The sequence below is a fragment of the Sarcophilus harrisii genome, chromosome 5, assembly GCF_902635505.1.
Source record: "Sarcophilus harrisii chromosome 5, mSarHar1.11, whole genome shotgun sequence".
In the NCBI taxonomy this organism is placed as follows: Eukaryota; Metazoa; Chordata; class Mammalia; order Dasyuromorphia; family Dasyuridae; genus Sarcophilus; species Sarcophilus harrisii.
In genome coordinates this window covers 103,778,354-103,806,344 of record NC_045430.1, presented here as the reverse complement: position 1 = coordinate 103,806,344, position 27,991 = coordinate 103,778,354, and the positions used below count along the sequence as shown (strand labels likewise).

Sequence of the window (27,991 nt, the reverse complement as noted above, 5' to 3'; positions counted from 1 at the left end):
ACCAGTCTCTGAGGTTTTGTGCAAACAAGCAAGTTGCTTAATGTATGGATAGCCTACCATTGATCTGCTAACACATGTATTCCCATGCCATCTTCTGTTTTTTTTTTTCACAGTTCTAGCTAAAGACACAGCTGATTGATAGGCATCTCTCAGTCAAAAAATACATTGGTTGTGAGTGTTTGCATGGCCTAACGTGACAAAACACAAGTCCGTAGGTAGGCAAGGAAGGCTTTCAACTAAACATCAGCAAGTACACCCTGTAGCATAATTCCCAGTAGAGTCTTGTACAGGTACTAAAAATGCTACATATTTATTCTGAGATTATTTTTCCTGCTCTCAGGGGTTTTATATGTAAAATAATGTGCAGTTGAAATATTCAAGTTATTGATTTCCTTGGGATAGTAAAGTCTAATTCTAGGCTTCTATATACCAGCCAAAATTGGTATTTCCTTGAATAACATGACTCCCAAATCTCTACTTTGGTCAAAATGGATCTTGGCATGAAATCCATACACTGAGAAATACTTCTTTGAACCTGGAGTGAGGAAGCCCTGGTTTCAAATCTGACCTCAGATATTTACTATCTTTTTAATCCTGGGCAAGTCATTTCATTTCTAATTTGTCTCAGTTTCCTCATCTACAAAATGAAGATAACAAAACTACCCTACTTTCCAGGCTTATTGTAGTAAATGAGATAATACTTGTAAAGTTCCTGGAACATAATAGGTACTATATAAATGTTACTTTTACTATAATTAGTTACTAACATATTGTTTAGAGCAAGTCCCAAGTGGCCAGCTACATGTCTCACTTGATTGTAACCCAGCTTTTTGGGTGTCATATATAGATTTCACTCCTTCTTTAGGTATCACCATAGCTTCAAGGGTCACATGTCCTTTGGACAAAGCATCCAGTTTTCCTTAATGGGTAGTGAATGCTAAATTCATAATTGGCAGGTGTTCCTACCCAGCTGTAGCAAACAGCATAAAATTAGTCACTGATCAAAATATGTCAGTTTATACTTACAGTCTTGCTCCATGTATATATTCTTTGATCTTTTCAGTAACAACCAAGATGTCCAGTTTGTAGATGGAAGGGTGAATCTTGCTATTAGAGAGTAAACCTGAATTAGCCAATACAACTGGTTTCTGTGGTCATCACTCTCTTGGTATAGCCCTGCTCTCAAGATTCCAGATTGGCATTGAAGACAAAAGACTTCTTTGAATCTATCAACTTGGTGCTTACAGGGAACAGTTAATTAACTTGGTTTGGTCAAATTTGTCTATTGATTACCAAATGACTTGAAGCATTTTAGGAAATTTGGTTTTATACTACAGCAGAAATATATTATGTACAATAAAAAAAATGCCAAAAATAGGCATTTAAAAAGACAAGATAAAAATGAAATAAATATAATTTTAAAATAATTTTAGTAATAATTCAAAATCCTTTTGTTCTAAATTAATGACATTTTCTTGAGAGCAGTGGGTGAGATTGAATATGGTTTATTATTTTTTAAGTATCTTGGGTCAACACTTCATGATGATGATTTAAAGCATTGATTTTAACTTATGTTTTCTTCAATAATCGGTTTTAATAACCTCCCCAGCTGAAAAACATCACTCACAAAAATATGTACATCCAAATGGAAGTCCTACTTGTCTATATTTGCATAATAGCCATTTTTTTCAAACCTGTCTACTACTAGTTAGTCAAAAGTTTTTGGTAAAATTGAGCCAGTAAATTTCTATCTTGATATATCCTGATTTTTTACATTTTTAATTAACAAACGGAGACAACATTTACTGATACTATTTGGAACATTTTTAAATAGGTTAGAAAATTCTGTTTCCAAGTTGTTTAGATATAAAGATGAGTTTTCATAGGAGACAGTTACATTATTTTTGGCAACAGTTACATAATGATAGAAACATTTTCAAACATAGGGTGTTTTCAAAATGTTGTATCTATAGCATGAGTTTCTTTGAAAAAGCAGTGACTTTCTTACTGTGTTCTTAAAATGTCACCTTTACCATGAACTGATAAATTGATTTCTATAATTTATTAATATATGTTTAAATAAATGTTATTTTTTAATCTGCTAAGTAATATATTATTCAATAAACATTTGTTAAGTGCCTTGACATTACAGATCATCAAATTTGGAATATTTGTAATTTTGTTTAAAAAAAATGTATATGACTTCTTTAAATATGGTAGTTCTTTAAAACTCTTTACCAAATGATAACCAATGAAATGTGTGCTATAAATATAAATATATAGATCTAGATTCCTGCCTACTGTCTATCTCATTAAGAAATGTTGTAAATATTTTACTATTTAAAGAAGTTATTTTAATACAAATTAGCCATGGTGGGGATATTCTGTAGCACTTTGTACACTTCTGCAATAGCTTGCCTATAAATGGTGTTGTGAATGAATTTTACACATGATGCTCTCTCTGCTAAAATCCTTTTATTTATTCCATCCAAATCAACTTCTCCAACATTAACTGTGATTATATAGTTTTCTAATAAAACATTGTTTACGTTAGAGAAGTAACATTATTAAGAATATTTATTTTCTATTATCCCTCCTTTAGTAACCTCTCTTCAAAAGAAGTTTTACATCTATTTAACAGATGAAACAATATAACAAATGCCAAAAACTTTAAACATGCTAAAAACAACTGTTCTTTTATCCAGCTTTATAGCAAAACTAACATACTGCAATTTGAATACTTGCTTTTTCTAATTTTTGACATTGTTTTCTATGTCAACAATATTGGCTGAGAAAGGAACGTTTTAATTTTTCATCATATTGTTTTCCTTATGTTATTTCAGCCATTTTTACCATAGTATGAAGAACAAGTGTTTCTCTCATGGTGTAGCTTTTCCTTTCATTGTTATTTAAGGAACCAACAAAAAGGCTTCTAAATATTATTGACATTGGTATAATTTGGAAAACACTAGATTATTATGTGGCTAGAGATTCCTGGAAAATTTGTAGAGGTTTGTCTTTGTGCTATGAATGCTTGTTTTCAAAATGTTTTGCAAATTATTATGACTTCTTACTATGACTAGCTAATATTTCAAGGCTTAATATATACTTAGGGTAAACTTCATCATTAATAATAGTAGATATAAATCCATATTTCAAATCTTGTTAATTTTTTACTTGTCAGATCCAATTCAGGTATCATTATTTTTTCTTAATGTTTAACAAGTTGTTGCTACATCTTGTTTGATCATGCTTATGTTACTAGTAGTATCTTTGTGGTTTCTTTTTTTTTTTCTTTTATTTCTTTGTTTTTTAAATAATAGCTTTTTAGTTTCAAAATACATGCAAAGATAATTTTCAACATTCAGTTTTGCAAAACCTTGTGTTCCAAATTTTTCTCTTCCTTCCAGCCCCACCCCCCAAACAGCAAATAAGTCAGTTATATGTGAAACATGTGAAATTCTTCTAAATATATTTTGTAGTTTCTTTTCAGAAATCTTTTAAGGCTTCTTATCTATTAGTTTCATCCAAATGATATAATCTGTAAATCTGCTTAGCTTGACAAATGTAAATTGACATAATTAGCAATACATTAAAATAAAATTGTAACAATATCATTGTCAGTCCCTCAATTTTGTGGAACTCATCAAGATACCTTTCTTATTACATGTGACATGTAACCATTATTGAGCATAGAGATGGGCTGAGGGTACCAGGGTCAGACTATTAATTTCTTATTTTTAGAGAGGGAAAAGCAAAATTTTAAAACCAGATTTAGCAATTTAGAAAATTGATGTTTGTACAGTAGCTATAAGCCAGAATAAGTTCATTGGGATGATGATTTCACCTTAAAAATATTTCCTGGGGAATATGGTAGACTTTTTCATTAGTGGTAATTAATTATCCTATTAGCTAGCTAATTAAATGAATTTCAGTAGTGAAAAATGACAGTCACCAAAAAAGGAAACTGAAACAGGCCAGGGTCTTAATCAATGGCTGTTTCTGTGGAATGTAAAACCAACTGAGAGAAGTTCACCACCATTGTGATAATAATTTAGGACATCAGAAGTATCTACATTGTGGGTAGGAAGGGAAAATTTTCCCAATGGCACCTATACAACTGTGTATCTGGGTTGCAGATTATGACCACTTGGAATAGCTGAAAACCAATGTGAGAGGAAATAGTTATGGCACTTAGTGGGATACCACAAAAAGGGTAAGTGTTGGGTAACAGGTGGGTACAGTAGTTTTTGAGACATGAATATCAATTGGTTACTAAGGTGAGGGTAGTATATGACCCATCTTCTAATTGGTTGGTACTGTATCCAGATAGCTCATCTTGTATACTTCAATGAGTACACATAACTCACTGGAGACAACTGCTTTCTGGAGGGTAGTACTTAAATTATCAAATTTAGGAATTCTTGATATCTTGGGAAATTTTAAATGTGCGTAGAAAGACAATTCTCATGAATTTAGTTTCTGACACCTATTAAGAAAAGAAAATGGAAAAACAGAAGATATCCAGGAAATGTGAGTCCTAAAACTATTTTCAGGTAACCTGGACAACAATAAACCACTTGCTATATGCTTCTGCAAATATTTTCTGCTGAGCCTGGGTTGCAAAGAAATAAAAATTCTCTCTTTTCTCCCTTTCACTCTTAGTATTGAAATAAAAAGAAATGAGCCATTTCACAGTTCACTCTAGAGTAGGGGGAAAGCATGGCATCGCTAACAAGTGTCCTTGATTCCATATTAGTAATTTTGGATGCAATTCAAGTCACTGAGACCAATCAGAAAATTTTCCTTCATTCCTTTACAACAAAGAGCTAGAGTATCTGTCTACATTTATGGAAGGTCCCCTTCCAACAAAGGAGGTACTGTCCCAGATCTCATCAAGTATATTGGTAGAACTCATCAAATTGATCAAGGATTTCCTGATCATTTACTTTATTCTAGTGGATTCACAGAGAAGTCCTTTCTAAAGTTCTGGTTGGAGATATCTCCATGAACAGAAAAGACCTATTTCCTTTGTCCCCTGAACACTGAAATTATAAACCGCTTCACAGACTGTTCTTATCTTAGAAGTTGAACTAGAATATGTCACTCACTGAACCCTCAAGAAAAAGATGAAAGGAATATAATGTATGTAAGCATCTCTCACTCTAAGCCTGATGAGCCAGTTTCCTGGTAATTAAGATTCTATTTTGGAACAAAATGAGAGGCTCATTAGTCATTCATTAGTTAAGAAAAAAGAGATTTGAATTAGATTTGCCATTAGATTGTAAACTCCTTGAAGTCAGGGACTGCTTTTTGCCCTTTTTCTAATCCCTAGCGTTAGCATGTCTGGCACATTGTAAGCACTTAATATTTATTGACTGAGATTTACATATCCATAGAAAGGATATTCAATAAAACTAGACATTGAGGTCACCTATAATTTATTTCACTCAATAAAGTTCCTTTGTTTGAGATATCCACCAGCCAATCATCAAAGACCATGACTGGAGTTCCTTGTGGCTGTTTTGTACTCAGATGACCAGAAAAAAAATGTCAGCAACCTGAGCCAGCCAATATCTAGGATGGTCTCAAAAACTAGGAAAAAACCAGTCTAACTTGCAAGGGGAGATGATAGTGCTACTACACTCCACCCATTGGGAATAAGGTCTTTTAGCAAAGCTTCTTTAAAATGTGAGTCATGACCCCATAGAGAGTCCTGTAACTGAATGGGGAGGTCTTGAAATTATGATTTATTATTAGTAAATGTTTGATTTGTATACTTGTTTTATATATCTAAAAATCAGGGTCATGTAAAAATTTCTTGGGCTTAAAGGAGTCAGGAATGGGAAATGTTTAAGTTATGTTCTCAAGGATTTTCCATAACTTAAATGACTTAAAAGACTTACTGGCAAGTCCTAACTTTTGATATTTAAAAAACCTTATTAGGAAGTAATAAAGGAGGAAGAAAAAAAGTAAATAGAAACACAGAAAAATCAAAATAACAAAACATTAGTGATTAAATTTGGAAGGGTCCCAGGAAGGTCTAAGTCTCAGCTCTGTACGGTCCAGTTTATGTGATAGGTGGTGAAATTTGGCTATTGCAATGTGAAACTGTGACTAACCATAAGCAGGAAGAAAACTGGAGATAGCAAAGACTCCTGAATACTCAACTGATCCGCATCGGAGGTTAGAGAGAATTATCCTAGTACCACCACTGAATTAGTGTTTGCTGGACCAGTAGCTATGGTCTCTCCCTTCCTAGGGATAATGATAATGAGAGGGGAGAGGAGAGAGGGAAGGAAGAGAGACAAAAATCTTTACCTAAGGAAGTCTATGAGGAACTGCCCATCTTCTTTTGTGGGGCTTGGTTAGACACTTTCAACTTTCTTGCCAAAAAGCAAATCCTTCCCAACAATATCACCTCTTAGTCTTCTAAGTCCTCCCTGGGGAGTTGTACAGTGATGACTGGATATAATTTGAAGAATCAATCATTCCCATATTACAATAACATTTGTTGTGTCTCATACCAGGGTTCACTCAATTCTAGAACTGCTTCACTCCAAATACTCTGGTATCCTTGTGTCTGCCTGATCTTCCAGAGTTGATTGCTACTGTCCTATGCCCTGACCTCAAATGTCTGAGATGCTGTCACTGCTCCTCTACACCAGGGGGCAGGACAAAACCACTATTGAGACCAGAATTCTATTACTCTGCTGATCTTTATAAGCATTGCCCCTTGTATTTAGAGAAGTATTTCAGGTACTGCTGGGACCTGACTCTAACCTCCTGGGTCAAAGGAAGGCCACAAAGAAACATAAAAAAGCCAGAAAGAAAGAAAGAGGAAAGAAGGGAAGGAAGGAAAGAAGGAAAAGAAAGGAAGGGAGGGAAGGAAGGAAGGAAGGAAAAGAAAGAAAGAAAAGGAAGGAAAGAAAAGAAAGAAATACTTCTAGGCCAGTACATAGGGTCCATTTGCCAGATGCAAGCAATATTCATTTCTATTAGGATTGAGGAAATACACCTGCAACCTGAACTATGTATTCTGTAGGACTGGAATTTCCAGAGAAAATTACAACTTAGAGTTCTTAATTCAAGGACACAAGAGTGGGAACTTTTCTTTGTTTTTTGGTTTTTTCCCTGAGGCAATTGGGGTTAAGTGACTTGCCCAGGATCACACAGCTAGGAAGTGTTAAGTGTCTGAGGTCAAATTTGAATGCAGGACCTCCTGAATTCAGGGCTGGTTCTCTATCCACTGCACCACTTAGCAGCCCCAGGAGTGGAAACTTTTTGAACTTGTAGAGTACCTCTGCCTGTCCTCAGCTAATTAAGTTGGGGTGCAATTTGCACAACTATTCATATTCTCAATTCCAAAAATATCTGGGTCCCTAGGGAGAATTAAGTATTGTTCTTTCAAGTGGCTTCTCCAGTGGCTTGCAAACAAAGAATCCCCATAAAATCCATGTAATAAAATTTGGATTAGTTTCTCAAATTACAAATTTAAAAAGACAAAATCTCGATTTCTTCAGCATAATTATTAGACAATTCTAAAATTTCCAGGAGGCCTTAGTTTGCATTCTCTCAATGTTAGTGAGTGGCTATCTCTCCATCTTGTTATATCCCTATATAATTAAATGACCAAGGACTACAGATTCAGCTTCATTGTTATTTCCAAAAAGCCAATCAAAACCAAACAGTTCTTCCCTATCCACATAAAAATATAATTCTTTTAAAACTAGGAGGCTTCTTCTTTCAGTAGGACTACTCCAAGATTATTGAGAGAGATGATTATTAGAAAAATAAAAACATCCATTTCCAGCAAAAGCAAAATACAACTATTAAAAAATTGGCATTTTCTAAATTTTTTTCAGTCCCCAGAGTACACTTGTTCTAGGTTTCTCGGAAGATTAACTGAGTTCTGAAGAGCAATCCTTAGTAATACCTGGAGGAGTCTTAAAATACCAGACTGGAAGGAAGGTTCATCTTAGTCCTAAAAGCCAACTTAATGCAAATATTTTCAAGATACAGGTTGGTTTGTTGGGGAGGAGGGGAGAGAATGGGGAGGGTAAGAGGGTGGAGACAGACACTTTGCCACACAACTAGTGCCAAGTGTCTGAATTTGAACTTGATAAGACCTCCTGACTATAGGGCCAATGCTTTATATACTATGCCATCTAGCTGTCCCTTCAAGGTCCACTTCTTAAGAACACAGAATATTATCTCTTTCCTTGTAAAAAGATCCAGGTGGGTAAGCAACCATTTCTAGAAGTATCACCAAAATCACCAGAAATATGAAAACAAATCCTGGCTCACCTTTGGCACTGATGATTCCATACTTCAAGGAGCTCATTACATTCTTTTTTTTTTTTTAATAGCCTTTTATTTACAGGTTATATGTATGGGTAACTTTACAGAATTAACAATTGCCAAACCTCTTGTTCCAATTTTTCACCTCTTACCCCCTACCCTCTCCCCCAGATGGCAGGATGACCAGTAGATGTTAAATATATTAAAATATAAATTAGATACACAATAAGTATACATGACCAAAACGTTATTTTGCTGTACAAAAAGAATCAGACTCTGAAATATTGTACATTTAGCTTGTGAAGGAAATCAAAAATGCAGGTGGGCATAAATATAGGGATTGGGAATTCAATGTAATGGTTTTTAGTCATCTCCCAGAGTTCTTTCTCTGGGCGTAGCTGGTTCAGTTCATTACTGCTCCATTGGAAATGATTTTGTTGATCTCATTGCTGAGGATGACCAGGTCCATCAGAACTGGTCATCATATAGTTTTGTTGTTGAAGTATATAATGATCTCCTGGTCCTGCTCATTTCACTCAGCATCAGTTTGTGTAAGTTTCTCCAGGCCTTTCTGAAATCATCCTGTTGGTCATTTCTTACCAAACAATAATATTCCATAATATTCATATACCACAATTTATTCAGCCATTCTCCAATTGATGGGCATCCACTCAGTTTCCAGTTTCTAGCCACTACAAAGAGGGCTGCCACAAACATTCGTGCACATACAGGTCCCTTTCCCTTCTTTATGATCTCTTTGGGATATAAGCCCAGTAGTAACACTGCTGGATCAAAGGGTATGCACAGTTTGATAACTTTTTGGAGCTCATTACATTCTAAACCCATATGACTATACCAATCATTCTAGCCTGGATCTGACTCAGGCCAATTCTTTGGGAGTTTACTTTCCATATTGGAACAAGGTGAGGTACTCATAAGTTATTCAATAATTAACAAAAAGATTTACTTAATGTAGTGGGACCAGAATATTGAACAAGAATAGGCATTGAAGAAATCTCACTTTGATTCAGCTGATCAAAGCACCCTTTCCTGAGCTGCCTATTGTTTTCCATCAGCCAAACTCTTAGTAAGTCAGGAATTCCATGGAACTATTTGGTACTCAGGTGTTCAGGAAGTGATCTGAGCCCTTACTCCCCTGAGTCAACCAAATTTCCAGGATAGGCTCAATACCATTTAAGGAAAATTAACTTAACTTGTATGAGGAGTGGAGGAGTGTGCAGAAAGGAATTAGGATTTTGCTCTTACCACATTCCCTTTTAAGAACAACGCTACCAATTCAGCAGGCTTCACTGAGGCAGTGAGAATTTGCCAAGTGTAACAGAACACTGACCCAGTACCTATTTATGTGACAATGAATAACACTCCTAATTCATATACTGATCACAGAAGTTCAGAGTTGCAAGAGATTTCAGTAGCCATCTAGTTGGTCCAACTCCTGAAATAGAATTCCTACTACCATATAATTGATGAGAAGTTATTCAGCATTTTCCTGAAAACCTCTTATCACTTTCTGAAGCAGGCTATTCCATTTTTAGATGGCTCTAATTGTTAGGAAGTTTTGCTTTATAACAAACCTACATCTTTTCTACAACTTCTACCTTCTGATCCAATTAGAGCCAATCAAATATTTTACATCATAGCTTTTACCGTAATTGAAAACAGCTGTGTCTCCCTTTAGTCTTCTTTATTCCAGGCTAAAAATTCCCAGTTCCTTTAACTAAAATTCATTTGTCATGGACTCAAGGTTTTTCACCATTTTAATATTTTGTTTTTGCAGCTTATCAATGTACCATATGGCCCAGAGGTTCTAATAATGGTCTCTAAGCTCTAGAAACAGGCTTATTCTGTTTGGTAGTTAGCTCTGATAAAATAATTCCAAGAAAATCTCCTATACAAAAGTTAGATATAGTTCGTGTTTAGATTCTCCCTAAAATATGGGTAAAGATTTCCTTTCTGGACAAGTCTTTAGACAATTTGGCAATCAAATTATAATAGGACTAGCATTTTTTTTTTTTTTGGTATCTCAGAGTTGTCTTTTTTTTTTTTAATAGACTTTTATTTACAGGTTATATGTATGGGTAACTTTACAGCATTGACAATTGCCAAACCTCTTGTTCCAATTTTTCCCCTCCTTCCCTTCTCCCTCTCCCCCAGATGGCAAGATGACCAGTAGATGTTAAATATATTAAAATATAAATTAGATACACAATAAGTATACATGACCAAAACGTTATTTTGCTGTACAAAAAGAATCAGACTCTGAAATATTGTACAATTAGCCTGTGAAGGAAATCAAAAATGCAAGTGGGCAAAAATATGGGGATTGGGAATTCAATGTAATGGTTCTTAGTCATCTCCCAGAGTTGTTTCGCTGGGTGTAGCTGGTTCAGTTCATTACTGCTCCATTGGAAATGATTTTGTTGATCTCCTTGCTGAGGATGGCCAAGTCCATCAGAATTGGTCATCATATAGTATTGTTGTTGAAGTATATAATGATCTCTTGGCCCTGCTTGTTTCACTCAGCATCAGTTCATGTCAGTCTCTCCAGGCCTTTCTGAAATCTTCCTGTTGGTCATTTCTTACAGAACAATAATATTCCATAATATTCATATACCACAATTTATTCAGCCATTCTCCAACTGATGGGCATCCACTCAGTTTCCAGTTTCTGGCCACTACAAAGAGGGCTGCCATAAACATTCGTGCACATACAGGTCCCTTTCCCTTCTTTATGATCTCTTTGGGATATAAGCCCAGTAGTAACACTGCAGAACCAGCATTTGCCTGTCCTCCCGAATCTATAAGAGGAGGAGGCTTTACCTAAAAGAAGACAAAGTTGCCCCTGGGATCTGATTTGTTTGGCCCATATTTCCCTGAGGCAATTTCCTCATCAATTAGACATATAAAATGTTCTATGTATGTGAAATTCTGGTCTGTCTGATTTAATGTGTATCTGAGACCTCATGAGTCATGATATCATTAAAGGCCCCCAAATTTTACTACATGAACCATAACACCTTTCTAGATGAAGTTGAGGGAACCATTTCTAGAAAAATTAAGTGCCAATGTGTCCTTTTTTCATATTACTGTTTTAGGGCAAAGTAAATCTCTTATTAAATATTCAATAATATGTGAGTGCCTCATTTAATCTTAAAGTTGAACCTGAACTAAGAGGATGCTAGCATTAGAGTTGTGCCTTCAGTATAAGTATAGGACAGTTTTTTGTTCCTTAAATCACAGAAACAGCAAAGAATTTAAGAAGACTCACAGGTACTGATGGACAGGTACAGAAAACAATAGCCTATCATACTCTTTCTTCTCCCCAGAAGGCAAAGTTGAGTTTATGGACCTAGTAAGCATTCACTTCAAACCTTCACCAACAAGGCAACTCGCAAAGTCCAGATCTGCTCGCAAAGTCCAGAGCACCTGTGATAGATAGGACCTTTAGATTTCACATTTCTTGAAAGCAGAGACTATTTTGCTTTTTCTATTTATTTTGTATTCTCAATTTCTGACATGTCGCTGGTGCTTAATAAATGCTTGGGATTTGACATGACTTGCCCAATATCTTCCAGAAGTCCCTTTCCCCTTAGTATAAATTAGTCATGATAGAGCTGTTGGCTGGGACTTGGAAAGGGGAGTTAGGAAGGGATGAGATAAGAAGGAAGAGTGGATCAAAGCTTACATTACATCTCCTAGGTTATTGATTTACTCTGGTTATAGTCACATGGCTTGCTGCTTATGAAAAGGAATAAAAATGTACTATCTATTTTTGATCAAGGTCCCCCAAATTTGGAAGATGTCACAAGACATCATTAAAGTCCTGCTGATGATTTTCCATATGGAGATAAGAGGATAAGAAGGCTGCAGCCACTCAAACTGAGCATTGGAACACTGGAGTATCTTTGTTTAATATCCTTTCTATGCTATAGCTAAATAAAATTCTTTTTATTAATGGTTGAATGACCTAAAGTGCCTTTATTTCATCCCAATATTGAATCTGAATTAATAGTTTTAGCCTGAGTCATTTCTGCCTGAACTCTCTTAAATTTTTCAGCTACAAGAAAATCTTGATGATCATATTCTTGGAGAAGCATGCTAATAAAATTTCCCAATGGGCATCCTGGTACTCAGTTCAGGAAAGCTTGAACTTATAAAGTTACCACCATTGCTGAAAATGTTCATTTCTCAGGAGGGTTGGAAATGTCCATTTTTCAGGATTGTTGCTGCTAATCTGAGCTCAGGGTATGAAATAAAAAGCTGGAAGAAAATGGCTGGAGATGAAATTATTTTCAGATCTGCTTTAAGCAAGCCTATATTACCATTAGGGAGGAAAGACTGGGCAGACAAAACCTCTCCTCCACTTTTTTGGAAATCAAAAGGAGAGAAGTATTGGAGTATTGTGAAAGAGTCCTAAAAGAAAAAGGTAGAGCCATTTTTTCCTCAGCTCTTTCTGTGAGATAGAAGATGAAACTCAACAAGTTTTCCTTCCCTAAGCCTCTCTCCAGTCATCATTGAAATAAGTCCTATTCATTTGGGGGATCAGGAATTCTGATCAATCTAGCTATGTCCTCCTTAAACTGTGCAGCTCAGATTTGAATACCCTACTCCAAATGTGATCTGGCTGGGGCAGAATTGTAAAGTGTAAGCAGACTATGGAACAAGAGCATATAGAGTTCCTGCTCTTTCCATTAATAATACTATATCGTTTATATAGTGTTTTATATTTTCTTGTTTATTCTTATCTGATTTTCACAACAATTAGCTAGATATTGTTATTTCTACTTAATATACAATAAACTGAAATTGTCCAAAGGCAAGGATTACTACATCTGAACTCCAAAATCTTAGTCCTCCTAAATCTTAATACTTTAATGCTTTGATATTCCCAAAAGAAGATGAAGTGAACTGGTAGTTTTATTTCTTTTTGCTGGGGTTAAATGACTTATCCAGGGTCACACATCTAGGAAGTATTAAATGTCTGAGGTCAGATTTGAACTCAGGTCCTTCTGACTTCAGGGCTGGTGTGCTATCCACTACACCAACTAATTGCCCCAAATTGCTAGTTTTAAAAGTTGATTTCAAATACAATATTTTGGTTTCTTTGCTATTCCAAAAAGAGATTGCCAAAAAAGGAGAGTTTCACCTGGTTAGAAAGAACAAAGAACATTTGTGGCCAAAACACCAACATTCCAAATTCTATAACTTTGAAGTTATTAAAGCTTAAAACAGGACAAAACTTTTGGGATATTCTATACTTTGAATTCTGTAGCATTTCAATACTGCAGGCCACCTGGCCTTGAATTTCTATCTATAGATTATGTCAAACTAATCCACCTCCTGATGTGCTGGTTTCCCAGTCCTATTCATTCAGTTTCATCAACTTTATTATAAGCATGATTCTACTACTTCCTGAAATGTCATCCATGCTCTTGTTCGTCCTACTTTTTCTACAACTTGCCTGTGTCTTAGTCTAGTCTATTGTGCCCTTGGGAATTCTTTCTCCAAAAATCAGAACTTCATGCTAAGTGTAGAAAGTATTTGAAAAATATTTGATGCAGTAAAATAGCATCAGATGAGATATTTGTTGCAATTGTCTGAGAGATTTTATGTCTAAATTAGCCTAAATGGGAAGCTTTTCAAGAACTGGAGTAATTCGAGCTAATTCCCCAAGAAGGAATTAAGAAGAAAAAAAAAACTGGGAGGGAAGATGGGGCCTTCAAGTTTCCAGCTTAGACATATCTTCCTACCCTCACCTCCTCTGACCAGAGAAGCACCTTCTCTGCTTCCAAGAATCTGAAGGGTATTGGACCTTGTTATATTTCCATCACTGTCCCTGGACCATCTGGCAGTAGTGTCTGTATGTGGAGCCAACCATAGATGGCCATCATGTACAAGGGTAATTTCCTGAGCACCTCATGAATGAGAGAAAATGACTATCGGCAAACAAGTGCTGTTTTCTGCATTACCTCTTTGCCAGACATACTTTTTAAGCTTGAGACAACTTTTCCCTGACTATATGCACTAAGGGAGAATGTATCATAAACTTTGGTAGAGCATATTGTATAGCAACTGTACAATCTTAGTTGTACTATGCTTTCAAAAAGTTATGTTATGCTGCCTAAATGATACTCAACTGGTAATTTGGGGGCAAAACATACTGGTGGGGGCTTAAGCCAATACCATTAGATCATCAAATCCTAATTCCTTAAGTCTATCTTTAGAATCCTGAAGATGTTACATTAAAAATAATTTTAGCAACTATATTTTGCCTTTATCTACCATTTTGTAAAGCCAAATTTTAGTTGCTAGTAAGTCACCTGATTTTGGATAAATCACAAGATTACTTCTCCACCCAAAAGTCACTTGACCTAAAAAGTATCACAAAACTACCCCTGTCCCTCTCACTTTAGTGTCCTCTTCACCAATAAGAAACCACATCCTATAATTTTGGGTATTTTATCCTCTGCAAATTGTGTATTAACTGTAGAAACCAAAATTCTGGGTTCTTGGCTACTGGGAGCTTTGGATCCAATTTTTTCTGCCATTGCATGCATTACTAAATGGATATAATTATTAAGTATCTTTATTTCACCATAACAAAGGGGATATATAGCTAGCTAAAGTCTAAATAAGTCTTATCAGTGGGAATAGGAGTTAAGGATGCTCCAGTGTATACATAGACTCTATTATACTGCTATAGCTTCTATTCTCTCATTCATGCTAAAGCTACTCTTCATTCATTCCTATTCTCCTACTCCATTGACCCAGTCTGGCTTTATATGGTTTATACTTATCCTTGATTCTGTTGTATATCTTTTTAAAATGATTTTTTTTAATTCTGAATTTAAGAAAACAAAGATAATTCCATACAAACAGAATATAAAAAGAAGATACTATATATAAATCCACTTCACTTTTTTTTAAACTACATAATAAAGATTTTACTTTCAGATTTCTCCTACTTTCCTTTTATCTCCTATGTATATACAAAAAATATTTCAACAGTTCCCATTTTGGGGGCACCATTACTATTTTTCAGGAATACATTCTTATATTTTTTTCTCCTTGACTTAATTTTCCAAGTGAATTTTTGAAATTTAAAATATCTTACATTTTCTTCTCTATTTTAATATCATTTTCAGTTTTACAGAGTTACTGATTTCTGTTTGACCTGGTTTTCAAGGAATCCATTTCCTGGATAATGCTTACCATGTTCTTTTCTAAGTTATTTATTCATTTTCTTTTTTTCAGAGGAGGGAATAGAATGGCAAGAAGGGTTAAGTGACTTGCCCAGAGTCACTATGTGTCTGAGACTGAATTTGAACTCAGGTTTTCTTGACTCTAGGTCCGGTGCTCTATCCACCACACCATTTACATGCCCCACATTTAGTCTCTTTCTAATTGTTTCCTATGCTTCTTTAATTTTTTTAATCTCTTGCTTCATGTGGGCAGTCATGTAGTTCTGGTAGAAAGTTCGTCTTTTTTCTTTCAAATCTCTGCTTACACCTATTACACTTTACTCTTTCTTTGGGGGGTAATCTTTATATTTGCAAAAGTTTTTAATATTGGTCACTGCTTTCTTGGATTTACTCTTCTTTCTAGTTTTAGTTCCTAAGCTGAGACTCTGTAACATGATCAGGTCCTGCCCTTCCTATGTCTGGGATGTGATAGTCTTATGATATTGTCTTGGCTTTTTAAACAGACCTTTACCTCCCAGGTTTATCACCTCTTTGATTTTTAAAGTTCAGGAGTGCTGGTTCTTCAAGACCCTCTCTGGCACTTGATGATAAGACGCTACTCCAATCCAAGCACTACCTTCCTGTGTCCTGGTTGCTACTATTGCTCACACTGCTATATATTTCTGGCAGTCTCTGGTTGGTGCTGCAAGGCTACTCTGTGCTGATACTCCCTTTCCTGTTGTCCACAGGGATCCAGCTGATCTCTTTTATAGCTCTGGGGTAGAAGAAATCATATACTGTAGTTTCTCATTGGATTTCTCTCTTTCTCTTCTCTCTCCCCTGCATCTGTCTCTGTTTCTCTCTGTCTCTCTCTCCCCGCCCCATATGTATGTATTTTGTATGTATATATGTATGTAAGTAAGTATACTGAATAGATGTTACCTTCCTTGACACACCTGGATGTGGGGCCATCATCAGTTGTCTTAATCTGTGTCTTGCCACTGGACCCAGATGATTCTGGAGGAAAGAATGAGGTTGTTGACTTTGCACAGTCCTCACTTAAATCCAATTCATTTGCAAGTCAAGACATCACTCTCCTGAAGTCAGTGGTTTTCTTCAAGAACAAAGATCAAACAACAATTCTATCCCTTTTGCTCACATTATTCTCTATACTTTGTAATATTCCCCTTCCTCCTCTTCCCTGATCAAATTTCTCTCCAGTTCAAGTGTTACTTCACCTCTTCAATAAAACTTTCTCTGATCTCTCCTGTTGGTATCAATTTTCTACCCATGAACTTCACATACTGCTCTCAAATGCATATATCATTAAGCATTGTATATTATAGTTATCATGTTTATGTCCTATTCCCTATTAGATTACAAGCACCACATCTAGATTTTATTTCTCCCATAGCATTTAGCATTATATTTGTCAAGTGGGAGGTGTCTAATATATGCCAGAAGTCAATGGATAAATGAATAAGTCAATGGATAAATATTTGGAAAAAAATATAAAGTTAACTGATCAAGTTACTTTTGGCAAAGAAGCCTAATATCTAAGTAAAATGTAGGAGAAGATTGCTAAGAATACATATATTTTGAAAATAGGAAACTAAAATACATATACTTTGAGGACTTTGAGAAAACTAAGGAAAAACTAAGCCTTCTATTTTATTAATAATATAATAATCACTACAAATATTGGTTTGATATTCAAAAGACTGAGACAGCTTTCATGGCTGAAATTTAGAAACAGGGACATAATGTTGACCATCAATTTACATTTATTCAACTTCATTACCTTCTCTTTACATAAAAAGTCATGGAAAGAAAGGTCTCCCAAAATGCCCTCTCCAGTTCTTTCAGATTTTCATCTGGACAAAGTTAGGTTAAATTTCAAAGCTATTATTTCCTATCTTTCATCTGTGGTTGTTCAAGAGGCAATGTGTCATGGTGATTGGAATGCCATCCTTAGAGTCAGAAGGACTTGTGTTAAAGGAGTTTATGACATGTATTGGCTATACCACCTTGGACAAATCATTTAAGCTTCCATTTCCCCAGGAAACTTGCTATTTGTTCTCTATATTTGGTAGTTGCCTGCTCCTATGAAATGGCAAGTCTGGCTTTCTTGAGGAGGGGGGAGATAAAGGAGGGAAAGAGAAAAATTTAAAACACAAAGTTTAACAAAAATGAATATTGTAAAAAAATTTTAGAGGGAAAAAAATTATATAGGTTTGCAGGCTGCAAAGAAGAGATGCTGTTGAGACACTTCCAGGTGTGTGCTAGAGACATTAAAATTTTCAATATAGGTATTTACACCTTGAAAATTGGCAAACATTGCAAATAAGGCCATTTTGTTGATTGTCTAGACTTAAGAAAGATGTTATTAATGCAAATTAAATCTTAAAATGTGAAAACAAAAAGAAATAAAAGAAAAAGAAATAGCAGTCTGCCCCCTCCTTGCTTTCTACTCTTTCCTCAAAATGGCAGCCTATGCTGATTTCACAGAAATTATTTCATAGCCATCAAATAGATAAACAGACAGATAGACAGACCGATTGATTGGTCCTGGAATATAATTGGCATAGAGAACTCCTTGAAGAAAATCTCTGCCAATGTGGATGGGTACATTCTCTGCAATTTATAGTCTCAGAATTTCCAGGACCACCTAGAAATTAATTGACTTGCCTGAAGTCACACAGTAAGTATCTTAGGTAGGATTCAAAACTAGGTCTTTCTCATCTGAGAGCTAGAAATTTCTCTGCTTTATCAGTCTCAGTATAAATACATGTTCATGTGCATGTGAGCCTGTAGACTAAATTATGGACATATCACAGATTCTGTTTTGTCTAGCCTTTTGTCCCCTTTCTGCTAGATTGTTTTTCTGAAATAGTAAACATTAAAGACTATTAATGCACCATTGGATTATTACTATAAGCAAAATATGCTCTTTGGGAAAAGGGATTATTTTTTAAAGTGTATATCCTCAGTACATTGCATATTGCTTTGTACATAGCAGGCTAGATGATATCTTTTCATTGACATGATTTTAATGAACTAAATCTTAGAGAAAATCTAGCCTAGCCTCTTCATTTTGCATATTAGGAAATTAAAATCCAAATACTTCACTTACCAAAGGTAACCTAGATTTAAAACCACATCTTCTGACTCTAAATGGAGTATTCTTTACATTATAATGAGCGACCTTTGAGGAGATGTAACCTGTATCTCTCCTTGTCTTAGAGCAAATTTTTATTCTTTTGAGTTTGGAAGGAACTAAGGCTAGTGGAAATGTGGATTAAGCTATTTTTCCCCTCCAGAGGGGCTTTCTTTTGGTCTTTATTTATAGATTACTTGCCTGACCTAGAAACTATTCTATTATTACAGTTTTTCACTTTGCTAATGGTATAGAAACAGTGATTTGCTAGACCATTTGTGGCCACTGGAGGACAGAAGAGCTTTAGTAATAAGACTGCATAAAACAGCATTGTGAGATCATAAAAGCAAGTTCTACCAGAACCTGTTACACTGCAGAATAATCATAAGAGGGCAGCAGAAGGTCAAAACAATGAAATTTCACCATCATTCTAATTCATAATTCTATGCCATGCTTTTTACTTCAGATACTCACATCATCATATTTTATATTGTGTAAAGGAAGTATTGTTAGTCTGATCAAATTAAGTTTTCTGACAACTTTAATAATAATAGGTAAATAGCATTTACATAGTACTTTAACATTTGCCAAGCACTTTGCAAAATTATTTAATCCTTAGAACATCCTTGAGATTATTTTCCCCATTTTACAGAGAAGGGAACTGAGGCAGAGTGATGTTAAGTGGGTTGTACAGGGTCATACAGCTTGCAAGTACCTAAAGTTGGATTTGAGCTCAGCCTTCCTAACTCAGGATATACATATTTCATCTACTGCACTACCTAGCTCTTGCTAAAAACAATGACAAAATTCCTCATTCAATCTGTTGGTATTATAGGGCACTGACCATTGTTCTATATGAAAACAACTGAGCATCACAGGAAGTAATCTTGGGAAACTTTCAATTAAGATTGCAACATGAAAGGTTATATTATAACCCTGCTCTCCCCCACATACCACACCATATTTAATAATAATACCCCACATAGACCATTTATAAAGAAACTCAAAGAAAAAAAGAAATGCTAATTCAAAGTGCATTATAAAAACCAAACAAACAAAAAATAGTGAGAATCTGTCAAAGCTGGTAGAGGGGAAACACAAGTGAGCTAGAGTAAATGGGCTAAGAGGAACAGTTTGACAAGAATTATTCCAGGGATGCCAAGCTCCTGCAGGTAGTCCTGAAGTGAACCAACATTTAACAAAAGGATGATAAACAAGTGGGACTCCAATAATCAAGAATCTAAAAGTTTCTCTACTCTGATCTCTCAGAACAGGGACCAAAGGCTAAAACCCCGGATCTCCAATAAAGTGACTATTTATCCTGTATACAGTTTGCTTGCACAAAGTTGTTTGTATGTCATCTCTTACATTAGACTGTAAGCTCACAGCACCTAGTTGCATAGTGCTTGATAAACATTTATTGACCAATTCATCTTATTCTGTTTCCTTCTACAGTCAATTAATGGGAGATCCCTGGTTTTAGGCTTTGGTCCCTGGAACGGCCCCATAGAAGAGAGCACTGGCTTTGACTTGCTCTCCTATCGTACCGCCATATCACTCTTTTTATTTATTTATTTATTTTCTCTAATATCACTCTTGACCAAGTTTCCATGCACCATCTCAATTTAGAAAACCTCACTCCTACAACTTCCTTCAGCTTACTTGGTCTTGGATCCCAAATTTCACAACAAATAATGAAGTATTTTAAATGATAAGTACTGCTTTAGGTATAAGAAAAATAATTTCTACAAAATAGACTATAACAATTTCTTAGAAAATTCAAGGAGCATTTCTAAAAGTAAAGGATGCCCACTGCTTTGTAAACAATCTGAAAAAAAAAGTGTCCCTTAAGTCACAGGATGGATGGAGTAATTACCATCACTGAGCAAATTGAAGTAGGGGGATCCAAATAACAATAATTTTCAGGTGACTTCAAGAAAATTAACACTAATAAGAAATAGGCCTGGCAAGTTGATAAAAAAATATATAAATCTGATTTTCTAACATCAGGTATTGAACTCTGCATACTACATCACTGGCAAGTGGGCCTAATTTATGGTTCCCCATTCATAACATTCCATTTTCTTTTTTCTGTATCTAGTCATAAGCTGTCTCCCATGTCTCCCCTTTTCTTTGCCTCACAGAATTCACTTCTTCAAAGTTTAGCTCAAAGAATATCTCCTATAGAAAGGAAATTCTCCTGGTTATTAGCATTTTTCTTCCCAGGAATATAGAGAAAATAGATATTAAATTATACCTTCTCTTTTTAATTTGCAGTGTACACAGAAATAGTGTTCATGAATGAGAAAGACCAATATATTTCAATTTAGAAGATGGGAGCCCAGGTCTCAGATCCACTACTCACCACCTCAGGGACCTTCTGCTACTTATTTAACTTCTGAGCCAGCTTATTTATCTCTAAAATGAGAAGACTGAACTAGATGCCTCTAAAGTCCCTTCTTCTTTTAAATCTTAAATAGTCCTCTATGTTGTTGGGTTTTTCCCCAATAGAATGTAATGGCTCACAGATAACATCATTTTTATTTTTGTCTTTCTAGCATCCTAACACATAGGAGGTGCTTTATTTGTTGTTTTTGTTGTTCAGCTGTGTCTGTTTCTTCATGATCTCATTGAAGGCTTTCTTGGCAATGATACTGGAGTGGTTTGCTGTTTCCTTATGTAAGTCATTTTATAAATGAGGAAACTGAGGCAACAGAATTAAGTGACTTGGCAGGATCACACAGTTAGTGTCTGCGGATTTTTGACTCCAAGAACAGGACTCTATGCATTATGGTATCACCCAGCTGCCTTAGGTGCTTAATAAATGTTTGTTAAATGAATGAATGAAGAAAAGCTATAGTTCCACGTCTCTTCTACTTTTTACTGTCAAACTCCTACAAGAATTATCTGCACTTCCTTCTGTACCATTCACTCACTTTTTAGTCCTTTGCAATCTGGTTTCTGTTTCTACCACCTGATTAAAACTACTTTGGAAGATTATCAATGATCTCTTAAATTCCTGGAGCCAGGCATTTTCTCAGTCCTAATCCTCCCAGTGTTCTTTAATATTGACCTCCTAGACACTCTCTTTCTGCATGGTCTCCATGTCATAGTTCTATTGGTTCTACTTGTCTACTGGATCAATTTCCTCTTTATCATGGGTGTTTGCTAGGGTTCTGTCCTAAGTCCGTCCTTTCTCTCTCTCTCTCTCTCTCTCTCTCTCTCTCTCTCTCTCTCCTCCCTTCCCCACCCCCCACAAGGCAACTGAGGTTAAATGACTTAACCAGGCTCACACAGCTAGGAAGTGTTAAGTGTCTGAGGCCAGATCTGACCTTGGGTCCTCCCTACTTCAGACCTGGTGCTCTATCCACTGCACCACCTAGGTGCCCCCTATATTCTCTTTCTTAGATAATTTATCTTCTCTATAAGTTTTAAGTATCATCTCTACTCAAATGACTTCTTAGTCTTAATATTCATATCTAATATCACTCGTGATCTTAAGTTCCTCATTATCAACTGCCAATAAGATATGTCTTCCCAGATATCTTTTGGAATTTAAAACTCAAGATCACAAAATAACTCTACCTCCACCCCTGACTCTGTCCCTCCTAGACAAATTTATTTCTATTGAAGGTACCATTCAACAAACATTTCTTTATTAAGTACTGTCCACCTTAAGTCAAGCTCTCCCTGCCTCTTTCCTGACCAATGGCAATAGCCTCCCAATTGGAGTCCTTTGCAGTCTTTCCATTCTCCCACACAATTGCCAAAATAATCTTCCTGAGGAACAAGTTGTACCATGCTTCTCCCCAACTCAAAAATTGTCAATGGCTTTCTATTAAACAACCTGGTATTTAATGCTCTCTTTAGCTGCTTTTCCAGCTGAATCTGATACCACTCCCCTTTCATAAACTCTCTGTTCCAACTGATCTCAGAATTTAATATTCTGTTTCCTACCTCCATACATTCATCTGAAAAGTTTCCTATGTCTGGAATGCACTTACCCCTCATCTCTATTTCTCAAAATCCTTGTCTTCTAACACGAATCAATTCAGATATCGCCTCCATTTTTCATGAACCTTCCCTATTCCTTCTCCATTTTGCCCTATAGCTGTAAATTCTCTCTCTTCGGTTTTTCTTGTACTCTACCTATACTTGAATTCCTGGTGTATCCCCATATTGAATGTAAGGTCTTTGAGGGCAGAAACTATCTTTTTTTTGTCTTTGCATTCCCCAGTACAAAGTAGACACTTAAGAAAAGTTCATATAGCACTATCTAGTCAATTTGTAGCTAAACTAGATGAAGTGAGTTGCTTTTTTTTTTTTTTTTTTTTTTTTTTTTTTTTTTTTGCTGAGGCAATTGGGGTTAAGTGACTTCTGTAGGGTCACACAGCTAGAAAGTATTAAGTGTCTGAGGCTAGATTTGAACTCAAGTCTTCCTGACTTCAAGGCTGGTGCTCTATCTACTGCACCACTTAGCTGCCCCAAGTGAGTTGCTTTTCAAAGGTGGTTCCTTGCCAAACTTGATTGTTACAACTTTGGCTGTAATACCAGAGAAACTGAGGCAGACAGAGATTGGTTATTTTAATCCTTGATGTGGAGAGTTTAGGCTAGCCGACTAGATGGGACTCTTGTCCAAAGCATTCAGAACAGATAAACTGAGGCAGGGAACTTATACAGGGTTTTAGCTAACTAGGATTTGATAGGGGAAACAAAAGCAGATAAGGAGAACAAATTCCCTAGGAGGATGGACAAGCCATAATTCCAGGAAAGGATCATAATCCTGACAGGACAGGATCAAAATAAGAAGGACAGAGACAGGAGACAGGGAGGTGAGAGGCGATACTAAAAGGAGGGAGAATTATCCTAGCAAGAATTGAGATAAAGCATCTGGAGTTTATGACACAATAGTATGTAAAACTCAATTTCCAGTCCTAATGGCAAGGAAGGGGGAAGAGTGGCTTAACATGGCAAGCCCTACCATGAACTTCTATCAGTGAACCACCAGTGACTCTTCCAACTTTTTGAAACTCAAAAGATCACTCTATACATAATCCTCATTAATCTTGGATCAGGAAAGAGTAAACACATCCAGAGACAAAATACCAAACAAACAGAAAACACCATGTGTTCAAAGTTACATTGTAATCAGATGCAGGAGGGACTCTACCACCTAGATTTCATCATTTCTACCCTCTCACCAGAGAGCAGAGAGAGAAGTGGGTGTTCATGAGGGGGGGAGGGGAAGGAGAATAGTGAGAAAATTAAATCCCCTTTTAAAGCCTTTTTTAGGAATCCGCAGTTCTAACTCAGGAGCCAACTATAAAAGGTTTTGCATTACCATGCAAGTCACAGAAAATCCATGCTCTGAATCAGGGATAGTGTAGAGTTATAACTATTACACATATTTCTGGAAGTTCTCACCAAATAATTCTCCATTCAAAATAATTCTCCATTCAAATTATTAGTGGGCAAAACATACTGTATATGCCCCAGTGAGGGAGCTTCCACTGTCTAGTCCCCCAGTGGAATTATATTAATGAATTTGTCCTGAATTGAGTCCACCAAGACCTATTTAAATTAGTCCAACAAAGTGGCTTCACTGTACCCAAGGTCTTAGATAACGGTTCCAAAAGAGGTGTAAATCTCATTCAGGTATAATTTATGGACCAAAATCCAGCTGCCACCTGTTTTTGTAGGTTCAATAAGCTAAGAATGGTTTTTATATTTTAAAATGCATTAAAACTTTGTTTACAAATGTAAAAGTAGTCTTAGCTCATAAGTTTTACACAAAAACACAGACTTCAAGCAGGATTTGGTCTACGAGCCATAGCTGGCAACTTCCAGTTCACTAATTCATATCATAACTATGGAAGACAATTATCAGCTATCTGAGGTTTCACTAAATCTAAGTACCTGCATGACATCCTTAAAAATGTACTAATGAATGGGTGACTATTATCGTAATTAGTATGTCTAATTTTAATAATTTCGAGAGAAGAAATCCCATCTTTATTTGCTCAATGAGGAAATTCTGTGGGTTTTGGATGAAATTGAACCAGAATTAGGAAAATTCATTTGAGTACCTTAAAAAATGTCCTGAGGGCTTATTGAACAGGATAAAGATGTAATAGGGGCTCATCCTAGTTGATCTTGTCAATTACTGGGCTCACTGAGCATTACAAATTGTCCTGTCATGCAGATATTTTCTAGAAGGTACATTTTTATACCTTTTTTTCTACTTTTTTTCTAAGAGGTAAAGGAGTTCTCTCAGAATTGTCACTTTTTCTGGCTCTGGGGGCAGGGGAAGAGAACAGAAAGACTATATAGTAGATAATACTGGAGGATAGTAGTGTGGGTGAAGACAAATGATTAAAAAAAAAAAAAAAGCACTAAGTCTCCAAAAACTTGCAAACATGAAAGTTAGTAAATGGTAAATAAATAAGTTGTTGATTTAATAGGAAAAAATATTATTTTGAGGAGAAGGTGAAAAGAACCATTCTAGAGGTCTTAAATTCACTTTCTTAAGAACTGTTAATTATATACACCCATACTAGGACTGCTTCTCAAGACTACACCAAAAACTCAAATATCCACTTCACTCTGTTGTGTAGACACAACCTAAATAATCCAAATCTAAATGATCTCTGAGATCTGAGATCTGAGAACTCAAAAGTTTTTTTATTCTGAGAACTCAAAAGGAAATAAAAGAACAGCTTTGCACCTTGACTTATTCTGTCAGACTCATTTTCCCAAAGAAAATGTGATATATTTGGACAAAAATAAACAGAGGATTAGAAATAGGGAATATGATGATATATTTTTGACATGATTTCTATCTATATTGGCTGTTTCTATGGTACATATCGAAATGTGTTGAGGTATACCTGTATACCCAATTCTGTAAAGACACTAAGAAATCATACTAATTTAGTTTTGTTAAGGGTACAGATTTTGTCTCAACACAAGCAAAAACTTTCTAACAGTTAATTCAAAATGGACTGGGTCAGTTCATAGGGTTGTGAATTCCCTTCACTGAAGGTCTTTAAGCAGTGGTTATATAATAATTTTATTTTCTTATAGATGGGATGCATGATTTTTTTTAGCTATTGGATCAGATAACATCTGTTTTAAAAACAGATTTTCTTCCATATAAATGAGCCAAAATGACCTTTGTATATTTTACAATGCTCTATTGAATGGATTTTGCCTTTTAAAATCTTCTGTTAAATAATAAAGTTACTTTTAGAAGATGGTACATTGAGGCAAATGAGATTTTTTTTAAAAAATAATATACAGGAAGGATACTTTTAGGTGGGGCCTGAATTTTTACAAACTGAAAGTATTTTCACAGTTTTCCCCAAATGTGTACATTTATAATTATCTTTCAAGGATTAGAAGTCAGCCAAGGGTCAATCTTAAAGAAAATGACAATTTTTTGTGCCTGATTTTTGACAATAAAATAATCCAAAAGACACCTAAAAGAGTACTTTTCTCAAATTTTATATTTAAATTTTAATTCAATCCTTCATTAAAAAACAACACCTCCTACTGCCAACATTTTTAGGGTATTTGCTAGTTTTTTTTATTAAAGAAAATAAAATGATTATCATTCAGTTCTTACAGATCAAATGCTAAGCTTTAGATGTCCAGATATTTCACTATGAATAGGAACCTTCTTCCAAGATTATTTTGTGAAGCTAGAGCTTTCAACCATATTTACATCCATATTTAAATAGGCTCTCTACATTACAAATTATGGGGGACAGGAGAAGTTAAGTTTGCAATCTCCCTATTAATTCTGGAATCTTTTCAGGGTATGGGGTCAGTAACAGTCTGGTAGTGGAAGGGCCCATTAGGTAAATTTGGCTCTAAGAATGTTAATTGAAAGTCCCCTTCACCCATTCAATCCTTTTTTCTTTGCCTTTCTTCAGTTGCTGGGGTCCCATGGTGACCATCATTGAAAGAAATCATCCTCTTCAGCAGTTACACAACACCATGGCAACTAGGACATCAGCTGAGCTGGATAGATGCTAAATACACAGCTAGAGGCTTCCTTCCTACTTTGTAAATCCTACTCTCTTTGAGGCCCTAAGAAAAAGGATAAAGACTCATAAATATGCACAGGAACACATCTGTTCATATGTACATATATATAAATACATGTAAACAAATATACAGATGTAAATCTAGATTTATTATGCCATCTATCTCCTCCAAAATCCTCCCCTGCCCCACAATCCAGGTCAGATATTTTAAAAGTTTTAACAGGAAAATTCAAGAGGATGGGAGTAAAAGGGATTGGTTGGGGGCAGGGCAGAGGAGAAGTGATTCTTGGTTCAAAGGGAAATGAAGCACATTGTATTGCATTACCAATCAATGAATGGGTGGGGAAGTCAGAATCTTTGTGGTTACATTCAGGTCAATAAACTATACTTTATTTCACCAAATGGTGAAATCAACTAATTCCTTTAATCACCTCTAAGGCAGGTGAAACAATGCTGTCCTTGGTGCTGAAGATACTGTCCTTTTGGGGGTCAGAATGTTCTAAAAACAAGTTAAAGGAACATCTTGCCAGTTCTGAAGACAAGAGTAACTGTTCTCTTCAATGGCCAGTTACAGGCTTCATGGTAATTAGAGAGTAGGATGGAATAATGATAGGGGAAGAAAGTACTATTTTCACTTCTAACCTGAACATCTTAGAAAACCCAGATGAAAACCTGAGGTGGAAAACAGAAAAAGGAATGGGGCTTTTTGTGTGTGCTAGTAAATACTTCCCTTTTCAGAAGCAATCAGTCTGGTTCAGATATTTCTGCTGCTTTGTTGCTGAAAGGAAGGGGGTAGGGAGATGGTTAGATTCTTCCACTAAGCCACATGATCGATTTCCCATGTGACACATTCCAGAGCCCTGGAAAGAAAAAGGGAGGGGCAATAAGAGTGGGGATGGGGGCGGGAGGATGGTTTAGTAGTCAACCCTGCAAAAACGTCATCTTGTCTCTATACCAGGAAGCAGGCAATGAGCCAGAAGAAAGGCAGAGGATAGACGTGAATGTGCTCCAAAGCTTCTCCCGTGATCTGTGGCTTTTTCTAGACTCTTGTTCAAGGGGAATTACTAGCAGAGAATATCCAAGAAGAAGACGTCTGAGATCAGATCCTGAGCAAGGTAGGTGATAGACACAATCCTGCAACAAAAGAATTAAAATCTATTTCAGACGACACAACGTGTTTTTCCCCTCCAGAAAATTTGGAATTTGAGAACTACTTGGATCCTGTTTAGGATCTTTTAGACCGAAGATTTATGTGAAACATAAAATAAATTAAGGAAGGCTTC

General features: G+C 35.7%; 1 protein-coding gene across 3 annotated transcripts in view; it reads left to right on the top strand.

The window, feature by feature from the left end:
* The window catches only part of GPR19 (G protein-coupled receptor 19), a 61,803-nt gene that overhangs the window by 4,882 nt on the left and 28,930 nt on the right, over positions 1-27,991 (top strand). For 2 of the 3 annotated variants that reach the window (XM_012550759.3, XM_031938218.1), the window contains exon 2: positions 27,667-27,823. The gene's annotated coding sequence lies outside the window, so the exon portion shown is untranslated. Of the gene's footprint in view, positions 1-23,914; positions 27,824-27,991 lie in introns of those variants that run through there. The other variant, XM_031938219.1, reaches the window with a different exon arrangement.